General features: G+C 41.5%; 1 pseudogene; it reads right to left on the bottom strand.

The window, feature by feature from the left end:
• Nucleotides 1–10,603: 10,603 nt before the first annotated feature.
• Nucleotides 10,604–11,308, bottom strand: LOC147439675 (peroxidase 46 pseudogene; annotated as a pseudogene).
• Nucleotides 11,309–12,451: the final 1,143 nt, after the last annotated feature.

Genomic DNA, 12,451 nt, shown 5'->3' with positions numbered 1-12,451 from the left:
ATTGGGAGAGTGGAAAATTAATTTGCAGGAACGACAATCATAAGAAGGTTGTCTTTGACATGAAGGAGCAACGCCAAGAGGAGCTCCATGAAGAATCATCTCAAAGTGAGACGGAAGAAGATTGGACCGATAACACTTCAGAAGAAGAAAGTAGCGGCAGCATTACTGAAGAGGAGTCTTCCATCGAAGTCATGGGGGTAAGGTTTAAGCCAACCAACCAAGAGACCTCTTGTCAAGGTTTGGAGGAGGTAGGTTCCAAAGAGAACCAAAAAGTGGAAGATGAAAGAATGCTAGAAGGTATTCTATCTACAACACTTACAAAGGATGAAAGAGAGGAGTTCAAATGTGTGCTAAGGAAATTTCCTAGGCTTTTTGCTAAAGACTACACTGATGTGCATGGAGTAGATGTTGTTCAACACAAAATTGAGTTGAAGCCAGAGGCCACACCTAAGGCTCAGAAGCTACGAAGGCTAGGAGTCATCAAGGAGCAGGCTTTACTCAAGGAGGTAAGAAAGCTTCTAGCAGCAGGTTTCATTTATCCAGTGGAGAATTCAGAGTGGGTCTCTCCCGTTGTTGTCACTCCTAAGAAAAACGGCAAGTGGAGGGTGTGTGTGGATTACCGTCCACTCAATGAGGCAACAAAAAGAGATCACTTTCCCCTCCCATTTCAAGATGAGATACTAAATGAGGTAGCTAGTCATGAGAAGTACACTGTGTGTGATGGCTACTCAGGTTACTTTCAAATAGGTATCGCATTGGAAGATCAATTGAAAACAACCTTTATCACTCCTTGGGGTTGTTATGCTTTTAGAGCCATGCCATTTGGTCTGACAAATGCTCCTGCAACATTCCATCGTTTCATGAACATGGTGTTTCAAGCATTCTTTGGAAAGTCAATTAGGGTGTTCATTGATGATTTTTGCATTTATAGCTCAAAATCATTGCATCTACAAAGGGTAGAAGAAGGTTTAAAGAAGCTCTATGACATGGGAGGTCAGCTCAACCCCGACAAGTGTCACATAGGTGAGGATGAAGTGATCTTGCTTGGTCACAAGGTTTCCTATAAAGGTATTGAGGTGGATCCAGCAAAGGAAAAAGCTCTCATTGAGCTACCATCACCAAAGAGTCTTAAGGAGGTCATCTCATTCATTCAAAAGGTGAAGTATATGTCACGCTTCATTCACTTAGCCTCGGAGCTACTTCACCCTTTGCAAAAGTTGACACAACAAGTAGAATTTGCATGGTCTAATGAGCTTGAAGAGTACTTTTGTAACATTAAAGTCATTTTGTCAGAGCTACCAACACTCATGCCTCCTTGTTGGGAGTACACATTCTTTGTTAGCTCTAGTGTTGGGAAGGAAACAATTGGTGCAGTTTTATTACAACAAGATCCCCACAGTACTAGGATGCGACCCATCTACTTTGCTAGTAGGGTCATGAATGCCTTGGAGAGAAGCTACACAGAAGCAGAACTCATGATGCTTTCTCTCATGTTTGCGGTGAGAAAGTTTAGATCCTACTTGCTACCAAAACCTTTTGTAATTCTCATTGCAGAAAATTTGTTCCCTTGGGTGTCATCTCAAATGAATCTTAGTACTAGGATCTCAAAGTGGATTATGGAGTTGCAAGAGTTTCAATACTCTTTCAAGGTAGAAGATAGTGTGCGTGCACAATTGGCAGGGATCCTTACTTATAGGGTACATGAGAGGGAGATTAAGGTTCCTGAAGGAAAGACCCTACCATTGCCACCACCTAAAAGTATTCCTAATGCTTTTACCTTGTTCTTTGATGGAGCTTTTCGACGAGTCACAGGAAAAGCAGGGGGAGGGCTAGTATTGCTCAACCCAAGTGGAGAGGTGGTCATGAAAGAGAAGGTCAATTTACACTACAAGAGGTTGTGTGCTCTTGTGACGCTGTTAGCGACGGAAATACAGTGGGTTTTTATAACCCCCGGCGTCGCTAAAACCGTCGCTAATAGCGTCGCTACGAGAGCATCGCTATATGCGTCGCTATAACCGTCGCTATATAGCGACGGTCATAGCGACTGTCATAGCGACGTTTACACAGAAGTCTATAGCGACACTACAAAGCCATAAATAGCGACGGTTATAGCGACGCCCGAGAGAAAAGACCCTCGTTGAGAGATAGGTGTTTCGGTTGGACGGTCCCACATCCTCGTCACTACTCATAATGAGGATAAAAATCTTATAACCTGGACAACAAATTTAATATTCTATTGGCATTCTTCATCTTATCTCTCTCTCTCTCTCTCTCTCTCTCTCTCTCTCTCTTTACCTCACATTCTCTAGTCATGTCCAATCCCCGCACACCTCGGTCTAGAGGTGCACAGAGATCAGAACCACCGGGTTATAATCTCGTCTTTATTGGTCAATACCTATATTTGTGGGTACAAGAAATCTACAGACCCTGTACAAAACCCCTTTGCCTCTTCTCTAGCTGTAGCACTTCACAGCATCTTAACATCTTTTCACAGTAGATCTTTTCACTGTTCGTCTAACTCTAAACCCTAAACCGTAAGTAATTCTTGCGTGGACTCCATCTAACGTAAATAAGCGTAAATCTAAATAAACGTAAATCTAACTAAAAATAAACCTAAATCTAATTTAACGTAAGTCTACATCTAACCTAATCTTTAACGTCTTTTGGGATAGTTTCCTACGACGTTAAAACTCTCTTCTTCTTGTGTGTGTGTGTGTGTGTGTGTGTGGGTAAACCTAAATAAACCTAAGTCTAATCTAATATAACATAAATCTAAATCTAACGTAAATTATGTTATATTAAAAACAAAGAACTAAACTAACAGGGATTATAAGAACCTTAAAACTGATTTAACACATAATTTTTCACATAACTCGGCAAGAGTTGGCATTCTCATCACTAAAGATGTGAGAGTTAACTTCCGGCGGTGACGCTGCCTCATCTCCATCCACATCTGACGACAGCAATTGGCCCTTTAGACCGTTCTTGCTCTTGTTACTAACTTTGAAGTTGCTGTTGAATGACTAGAGGTTGTCTAGATGGTCATTGTGTCGGGGATGTAGTGACTCTTGCCGCCCTGAAGATCCACCTTCTTCCCTATCTTCTGAAGACATTTCACCAGTACTTTTGGATCGACGGAGTCCACCATGAGTGAAGGCAGCAATACCCTATATTCCATTGAGGGCTTTCTTCACCCGCTTCATGCAGGCATCGCAGTCTATGGAGACCTAAATCTAATATAATATAACGTAAATCTAAATCTAGCGTAAATAAACGTAAATCTAATTAAAAATAAACCTAAATCTAATCTAATTTAACTTAAATAAACCTAAATCTAATTTAACGTAAGTCTACATCTAACCTAATCTTTAACGTCTTTTAGGATAGTTTCCTACGACGTTATAACTCTCTTCTTCTTGTGTGTGTGCGCGTGTGTGGATGTGTGTGCCAATAAAAAGAGATAAATGGTATAACCTTTCTATCACCCATGCCAAGTATGATAGATTGGTTATGCCATTTCCCTCTTGAATAATAGGTCTTGAGTTCAACTCCTCGTCGGCTAGATCTTGAGGTCTTTTAATTTTAATTAGTTTCCTACGACGTTAAATTAGTTTCTCTCTCTTTCTCTCTCAATGTGTGTGCATTTTTTTTGTTTAAGCATGTTTTCTCTCTCTTTTCCTCTCTCAATGTGTGCGTTTTTTGTTTATGCATGTTCTCTCTCTCTTTTCCTCTCTCAATGTGTGCGTTTTTTGTTTATGCATGCTCTCTCTCTCTTTTACTCTCTCAATGTGTGTGTGCATTCTTTGTTTATGTATGTGTGTGTGCGTTTTTGTTTATGTTTGTACTCTCTCTCTCTCTCTCTCTCTCTCTCTCTCTCTCTCTCTCAAAAACACTATGTGTGTGTATGTGTGTGTGTGTGAAAGAGAGAGAGAGGGAGAGAGAAAGAGGGGAAGGGCACATGAGAGTGAGGAGAGGGAAGGAGCATACCTGGCTCTCCTTCCTCTCCTCGTGTGTGTGTGTGTGTGTGTGTGTGGAGAAGAAAGAGAGAGAGAGAGAGAGAGAGAGAGAGAGAGAGGGAGAGAGCGTTACCTGCTCCTTGCTTGAGGGCGCCAAAAAACTCAGATCTGAGATCTGAGTTTTTGGGCGCTCTCTGTTATTTTTTTAGCCCAGTCGGCGTCGCTATGAGCGTCGTAAATTTCTTTGTAAATTTGCGACGCTCATAGCGACGCCGAGATTTTTTTTTTTGAGCGTCGCTGTGTGAGCGTCGCTAATATGAATAGCCTCTTGTAGTGCTACCAGGTTCAACTAGCAACAATGAAGCAGAATACGACACACTATTTCATGGTTTAAAGATATGCATTGGCCAAGGTATACAACGTCTCATGGTAAAGGGAGATGCACTTTTCATTGTTAAACAGATTTTAGGCATTTGGGCATGCAAGAATGAAAGCTTAAAGACAAAAGTTCATGCCATTCGTAGGATATTTAATCAGTTTGAAGAAGTGCAACTATATCATATTCCGAGGAAACAAAATGAAGATGCCGATTTACTTGCACAAGAAGCACTTACATGTGCTGAGAAAGAAGTGCAGGTCATCATGGTGGCAGCAGCTGTGAAGCAACCAAGATACCAGGGATTGGAGTCATTGACTCCCATTTTTGGCTACATTTTGGAGGGCGAGTTTCCACAAGACTTCACTAAAGCTCAGAAAAGGAGACTCATGAAGAAGGCAAGTTTCTATCTCTTCCTTGAAGGCTCCCTCTATCAAAGAGGGAAGGATCAAGTGTGCAGAAGAGTGCCAACTATCGAGGAAATTCCAGCCATTCTAAAAGGTTTGCATGAAGAAACATGTGGTGGTCATTTTGCCCAAGAATTAACTGTGAAGAAGATTTTGCTTGCGGGGTATGTTTGGCCAAGTTTGCATGTGGATGTTCAACATTGGTGTAAAAGCTGTCACAATTGTCAGATAAATGGAAATAGAAGGTTGGTGCATGGCCCGAGGCAAATAGTGCTTGCAAATGGACCTTTTGAAAAATGGGGCATTGATGCTATGGGTCCTCTGCCTAGGACAAAAAATGGTAAACTCTACATTCTAGTGGCTGTGGACTACATGACTAGGTGGGTAGAGGCTCAAAGTGTGGCAGGGGTAAATGGGAAAACAGTGAGCAGGTTTGTCTACACTAATATTTGTTGTAGATTTGGCACACCTCTAGAGATTGTTTCGGATAATGGTCCGGGATTCAAGAAGGGTTTACTCACGGAAGTTTGTGAAGAGCTTCACATTCTACATCGTCATAGCACTCCATACTACCCACAGTCAAATGGTTTGGTGGACAAGGCTAATGGTGTCATTGCAGGAATCATTAGAAAGATGGTGCAAAACAAGACAAAATTATGGGATGACTTCTTGGATGGTACCTTGTGGGCATATCGAACCACATATAGGGAAGCCACAGAGTTCACACCATTTCACTTGGTCTATGGTCAAGAGGCTTTACAGCCTATCGAGCTCAACATTCCAACAATGCGGCTTCATGGAAAAGGTGCACAAGATGATCAAGAGGTATGGATGGATCGACTTCTTACGTTAGTGGAGCTTGAGTGGAAAAGAGAAGTAGCTTATGAGTGCTACAAGAGGAAATCTACGCAAGCGAAAGAAAAGCTCGACAAGAAACTGAAGGACAAAGGTATCAAGGAAGGAGAGCTTGTGCTAAGGTATGACAATCGACTTGACAATCGTTTTGATGCCAAGTTTGAAACTAGATGGCAAGGGCCATACATAGTCAAGAAGGCTTTCAATTCAAGTTACTATCAGCTTATGGACTTGAATGGTAAAGAGCACTCCAGGAAGGTAAACGGGTATCACTTGAAGCCCTATTTGAGTCGCCTTCTACCAAAGGATCTACCAAAAATCTGTCAAGAGGCCGCTGTCTCATGTAAGTATTGTTACATAAAGCATGAGTGTAACTCCAGCCAAAATTCTGAGGGGCCAAAAAATGAAGATCTCGTCAAGGACTCTAAAGCACTCTCTTTGGAATAGATGCTCTATGATGGTACATGAATATACCATCATCCTGGGGGAGGGATAATGATAGCCGTTTTTCAGCTATTCAAACTTGTCATAGTGAGCTACCTCACCCTACAAAATTCACCCAAACACTATGGCTATCCCTACCATTTCACTGTATATAGGCGTGTGTGAGTTAGGGGACTTTTTCCATATTTTCTTAAAAACCCTAAATTAGCTAGTCACTGGGCTAGTTGAGTAAAAAAATTAAAAAAATAAAAAATAATAATAAATATTATGGTTGTGTGTAAATATTTCATTATATATGTGGCCTAAATATAGGGATTTTTATAATTATTTTGATATTTATTTAAATATTTATACCTAGGTGTGTGTTTTATTAAATTTACCTTCTTTCATCCTCTTGCACCATAAGTATATTTTTTGCCAATATGTACATACTCTAACCTCATATTTTTTCTTTATACAAATCACTTCCACATTTTCACCCTCACCCTCGTGAAAACAAAAAATTGATTTCTACTCATTGGTCACGTTTATTATATTATTTACTTGCATACATTTTCCTCTTTCACCCAAAATAATACAAAGAGGAACCATATCATGTGATTCCAATATCTTTCCACATCCATAATTCATCCATATTTTTATTATTATTTTTACTCATTATTCTAACACCATGTGCTCATTGAGCTAAAGTCCATGAATAGTCCATACACTAGTCCCACCATGTATATATTTCTTATTCACCAATAATACTCCTCCATGCATGGGTCAAGGGCAACTTGGATGCTTTGTATTATGATATGACAAAGGAGGGGCTCACTCTTGGATGCATTGTACAAATTCAACAAAGGAGGGGGCCACTAAAAGACTTTTGCAGGCATAAAAAACAGGTTTTTTGGTGAGATTTTTGGCACCCATCTTCACTCCGAATTTGGAGTGGTGGTCAAAAGAGAAAATGTAGCCCACGCTTTGAATAATCACCTCAAATTTTTTCATGATTTTTGGAGTAACCACCGGTGAGCTATGATTTTTTGAGTGGACCTCAGTCTGCCCACTTTTCTCACAAGTAGCCCATAGTCTTCTCTCACCTCTTTCCACACTTCTACACACACACACACACACACACATTCCTCTCAATTCCTCACTCAAACCTGCACCTTCAATGGTTTCTCTCACCTTCTTCAGCATTAACCTCCCCTCTTACTTCCATAGCTCTCATATGAGCTCTCCATGTACATACACCATCTCTATCCCTCTCTCTATTATCTCCAAAGTAAAATTCTATCTTACTCCTTATATATATACATACATTCAGCATGTGTACCATGCTTAACCTCTGCAAATCAAGAGATCTCATCAACGGAATTACCATTTTCATCACGATAATCAACCTTGGCGGCGGTGGCGTAAAGAAGGGAAGACGAAGAAGAAGATCGATAGTCATTTTGAGAACCTACATAAGTAAGTCCAAAACTTCTTCAAGCTTCACCATCACAAAGATTTGGTCACTTCATTCAACCATTTTACTTCAACCATTCCCCCCATTCTACCCATTGTAAATATATCATTAACTTTCTAGTGATTGCTAACACTAACCACTAAGATACTAACACAAAATAGCCATTGACCTAACCATAAAAGACACCTCACCTCAAGACATGTGTATAGTAACACTCTCTCTCTCTCTCTCTCTCTCTCTCTCTCTCTCTCTCTCTCCTTACTTACTTTCACCTTATCTACCATCAATAATGCTCTCTTTTGAGCCCACACCCATGACTCAAGCAGACAAAGAAGGCCCGCAATGTTTTGATATTCAAAAAAATCATAATCCTGATTTGTTAGCTTGTAAATTAGGATTTCCAATAATCTTAATGAGGGGTCTCCAACCTATAAATAGACCCCTCTCCTTCTTGTAAAACAACCTCCAACATCTCACATAGCACCCCAACACTCTATGCGCGAGGAGAGACTTAAGTGTAGCAACCACTTGTGAGCTTCACTCTTGGTGTGAGAGAAGCCTTCAAGCTACACATTGCAAGTGAGAGAGCGTGAGTTCCACAAATCTCAAAACCACTATTGTATATGCTCCTTCATCATCAATAAATTGAAGTTTGGTGCATCAAAGGCGTGATTCGACGTTCAAATCTTTGTCCTTCCATTTGTGAAATACAGTTTGGTGAATTCAAGGTGACTTGTGTATTTTGAGTTCTATCATTTGATCTTGCTTTGGAAAGTGTTTTAGTGTGTTTTAATTGCCAATTTTGTGTCCATTGTAAGAGGGTATTGTGGTGAGAGGTCTCCCACACCCTAAGACAGTGTGTGTGTATGTGTGTGTGTTGGCAATGTTTAGCAATCACTAAGCATAGAGTGATTTTTTGTACAAGTTCTACGATAGCATCATAACGAACCATCTCCATTTGCAAGTCACAAATAAGGTATTACGCAAGATCCTTTTCTCTCTCTCTTCCCTTTGCTCTAGCTCTCTCTGGTCCATTTTGTGTGTGTCTTGGTGTGAGGTTGCTTGTGTGTGATGTGTGGTGCATCTTCTTGGTTGTACCAAAATCTCTCTTGCGTCCTAGTTCGCATACCATAACTAGGTGTGCCCCTATCTTGTTTGGGTTTGGCTGTGGGTTTGTTGTTTTGTTGTGCTTGTGGTTGCCCCAACCCCAATTGAGAAACACGGGAGCCTTGAGAGGTGTTTAGAGGTCGCCTTTCTTGTTGCCCGCCCCGGACCGCCTCACTAATATAGATTAGATAGAACATAAAAAGCCTCTCGATATTCTGTGTTATGAGTCTTTTCATTTTCTGCACCATCAACCATCACTGTTGCATTTCAACCTTCACTTTGGACAATGTTTCCATCAAACATGTAAATCAATTAATGCTTTACTAGCTCACAAAGAAAAAAATAAACACAACCTTGCATTCATAATTTGAGATGTTTGTCACAAGCACAACTTCACATAATTGTCACATGCACCAATTCTGATTTTGTTGGGTGCCCCTGCCAAATGTGACAACCATATTTTACGCCACAAACTTGACCTGACGAGAGAGAGAGAGAGAGAGTCTTCTATGATTTTCATCAAAGGTACCCTATAGCAAGCGTACTTGAGTGCGTGCAATGGTGCATAAGTCCACCTTAATTCCTTTGTCGTGTTGGTGTTATCGTCATTAAGTAGATTGAAAAATGGATGATTGCAGATGGTTATATGGAGAGACCCATAGGGCTCCTAGAAAAGGTAGTTGTTACCTCTTGCAGCATTGAGTATGAGCATACCTTTGCAATAGTAAATTTTGGCAAGAAGAATAACTACAACATAATCCTTGGACAACCATTCATGCGACAATTAAAGATGGTCCAAGACTGGAGCTATAATCATATATACCTTATGCACATGAAAACTATTACGCGAATAAACCTTAAACACCATAGTTACAAGGATGTTAATTGAACCCCGATAGAGGAATTTGATTCTGCTACATTAGTAGGATCTGAGCTTCTAGCCTGGTTAGGCAAACCAAAGGAACCATGGACATGTGGGGCATCCTATTGTGGAAGCTTAAAGCGGGAAGAGTGTATTCTAGAAAGAGTTATCGAGGATAAGGAATACATTCCGGAACCTTTATATGATAAAAATTTATACATTGATGAAACATCTTTTGTATAATTGATATTACATGATAGGAACATAAATCCAACATTGATCTTTTTGTGCTTTGAAACGTAAGTTAGATTCATAAGAATAAAGGCGATGTTTTTTTTCGTGCTGCAGCAACTGGCAGATTACATACTAGTATAGATAGATAGAGCATACAAAGTCTCTTGACGTTCCGTGTCACAAGGCTTTTCATTTTCTGCACCATCAACCTTCACTTTGGACAATGTTTCGATCAAACATGTAAGTCAATTAATGCTTTATTAGCTCAGAAAGAAAAAAATAAATACAACCTTGCATTCATAATCTAAGATGTATGTCACAAGCACAACTTCACATAATTGTCACATGCACCAATTCTGATTTTGTTGGGTGCCCCTGCCAAATGCGACAACCATGTTTTATGCCACAAACTTGACCTGACGCAAATAGAACCACAAAACGGAGCCATACACATAGAGCAACAACAAATGCTTATGTTCGACTGTAACATAAATCCAAGCAGCAAGAAACAACTGGTGTTGCACTCACTTGCTATTTACAATGATGATACCAATTTGATAGAAAATTCAAATATTACAAAGAATGTCAATAGACTAGATGGTCAAATTGGTGAAAAGAATATGAGAGTTGGTTCTTTGCATCAAATAGATGAGAGGCCCATGCTATGCACACACACAGGACAGGGGGTACACATTCGATGCACACCGATTGAGTCGAGCATGACAGCGAAGCTCGCAAAGATGTGCTGCATACTTGGAGCCCAATCATGTGATGTGCTCGGGCACTGTGACACGAAGACACTAAAATTGGACATACCTGGGAACCCAAATTGGATAAGACAACTCATAGGCCAACTATACCCAAAAGCAGACATCAGAAGCTGCCCATGAAGAGAAGGCGGGCGTGTCAATTACGCAGATTACATTTCTTACGAACTTGGCCTTGAGAGGGGGATGTCTTCACACCGATAAGGGAGAGCTTGGTGAAGGACTTGGCCCATGCTGCGAAGAAGGCATCTTGAGAGGCTCCAAACGAGCGGAGGAGGGCGGCAGTGCGTGAGTCAGAGAGCAGCACTGCATCAGAGTGGAAGAGGCCGTACCCCGCTTGCACATTCTGATAGTAGGCATTGTCGAACACTGTGGGTGTCTTAAGGTCATTGACAATGAGCGTGTTGGTGTTGGCGCTCGCAGGGCAGCGCTGCACCAACTGCGCTGCATATGCTGGATCCATGGTGGGATCCTGTGATATCACCGTCCCATTGCCACCGAACGTGAACCTGTCATTGAACGCCGTACAGTGTGCGACGCCCACTGTGTGAGCCCCTGTTACATACACAGCACCATTTCCACATATGAGTTGCAACAAAAATGTATGTGAAATCTCTCTCTCTCTCTCTCTCTCTCTCTCTCTCTCTCTCAAGAAAGTCATTGACAGGATGAGGACCAGGAGAGCATAAGATCATGATGGATTGATGGCGGAGCACTTTATACATGCTAGAGATACGCTTGCAGAGCTTCTTGTAGCAATGTTCAACCGAGCAATATGTGAGGGTTTTTCGGATACTTGGAGCATGTCTAGTATTGTGCCTATCTTCAAGGCAGGAGACCCCATGATACCGGGAGTTACCGTACTATCATGATTGGGCACACTCTAGCCAGGTCGTATGCATCCATTCTTGAGAAGTAGCTGAGTAGATGAGGCATTTGGGCATCAGGCCAGGCAGGTTTCATGAGGGGTTTTTCTACTCTTGATCATATATCGACACTTAGCTGCTATTGAGGAAAGCAGATCACATGGTAGGAGGATTTATTGTACCTTTGTGGATTTTCTCAAAGCATTTGATACTGTTCCCAGAGCTCAACTAATGCAAAGACTACAGAAGAAGGGAGTACCAAGAGAGCTAATCTGAGGAGTCATGGCTTTATACACGACAGTCGTGGAGCAAGTTCGTACTCCCGAGGGGTTACTCAGAGACGAGTAACAACGCTCATCCACTGCCTTGGAGGAGCCTACATCTCTCTCTCTCTCTCTCTCTCTCTCTCTCTCTCATCCTCACATCAGCTTGAGATTGAGACTCGTAGATCCAGAGGAATAACAATAGCTAGCAAGATATGCCGCTTATGCCATACACACCCAAAGACGGAGATGCATGATATATGTTAGTGCACAGTGTATTACGAGATACGGGGTCGCTTCCACTGTCTATTCAAAGAAGGCTTCGGATCCTTTTCCAGAGTCGTGAGCCATGAATTAAGAAAGGCCACGGGAAAAGCCCTCTCTTGAAGAGAGTAAAAAGTGTTCTATACATGTCACAAGATGATGACATGGCACACACCCTCCCTCGTAAAATGCATTGATAGGGTTGTACGGACAGGCCGCGTGGCAGTAGTACGGAATCCCGTAAAACACGTTGACAGGCTGACGTGGCAGATTGTACAGATTTTCATGTTTCGCGCTGGCTCTTTACGTGGCAGGACTGTACGAATTTTCGTAATTTACGTTGCTTGCTTTATGGGGCAGATTTTAGACCAGATGCTTTTGGGGACTATTTGCTTTTGAGTTTGAAACTTTTGGGGCTCTGCTTTTGGCATCCCTTGTAAACTTTATAAGAGTCCCTGGGGCCTCACTCTGCAGAGCATCTAGACGCAGAGTCTGAGAGCACAGGTCCCTCGGGAGTTGTACTTTGCAATGATTAATGTTAAAGGAATACCGAAAGGGGTGCCAGACTTTGGGGCCAATACCTTTGGGCACGGA

The sequence above is a fragment of the Adiantum capillus-veneris genome, chromosome 16 (assembly GCF_014529385.1).
Source record: "Adiantum capillus-veneris isolate H3 chromosome 16, ASM1452938v2, whole genome shotgun sequence".
Classification (NCBI taxonomy): Eukaryota; Viridiplantae; Streptophyta; class Polypodiopsida; order Polypodiales; family Pteridaceae; genus Adiantum; species Adiantum capillus-veneris.
This window is presented reverse-complemented; position numbering and strand designations above follow the sequence as displayed.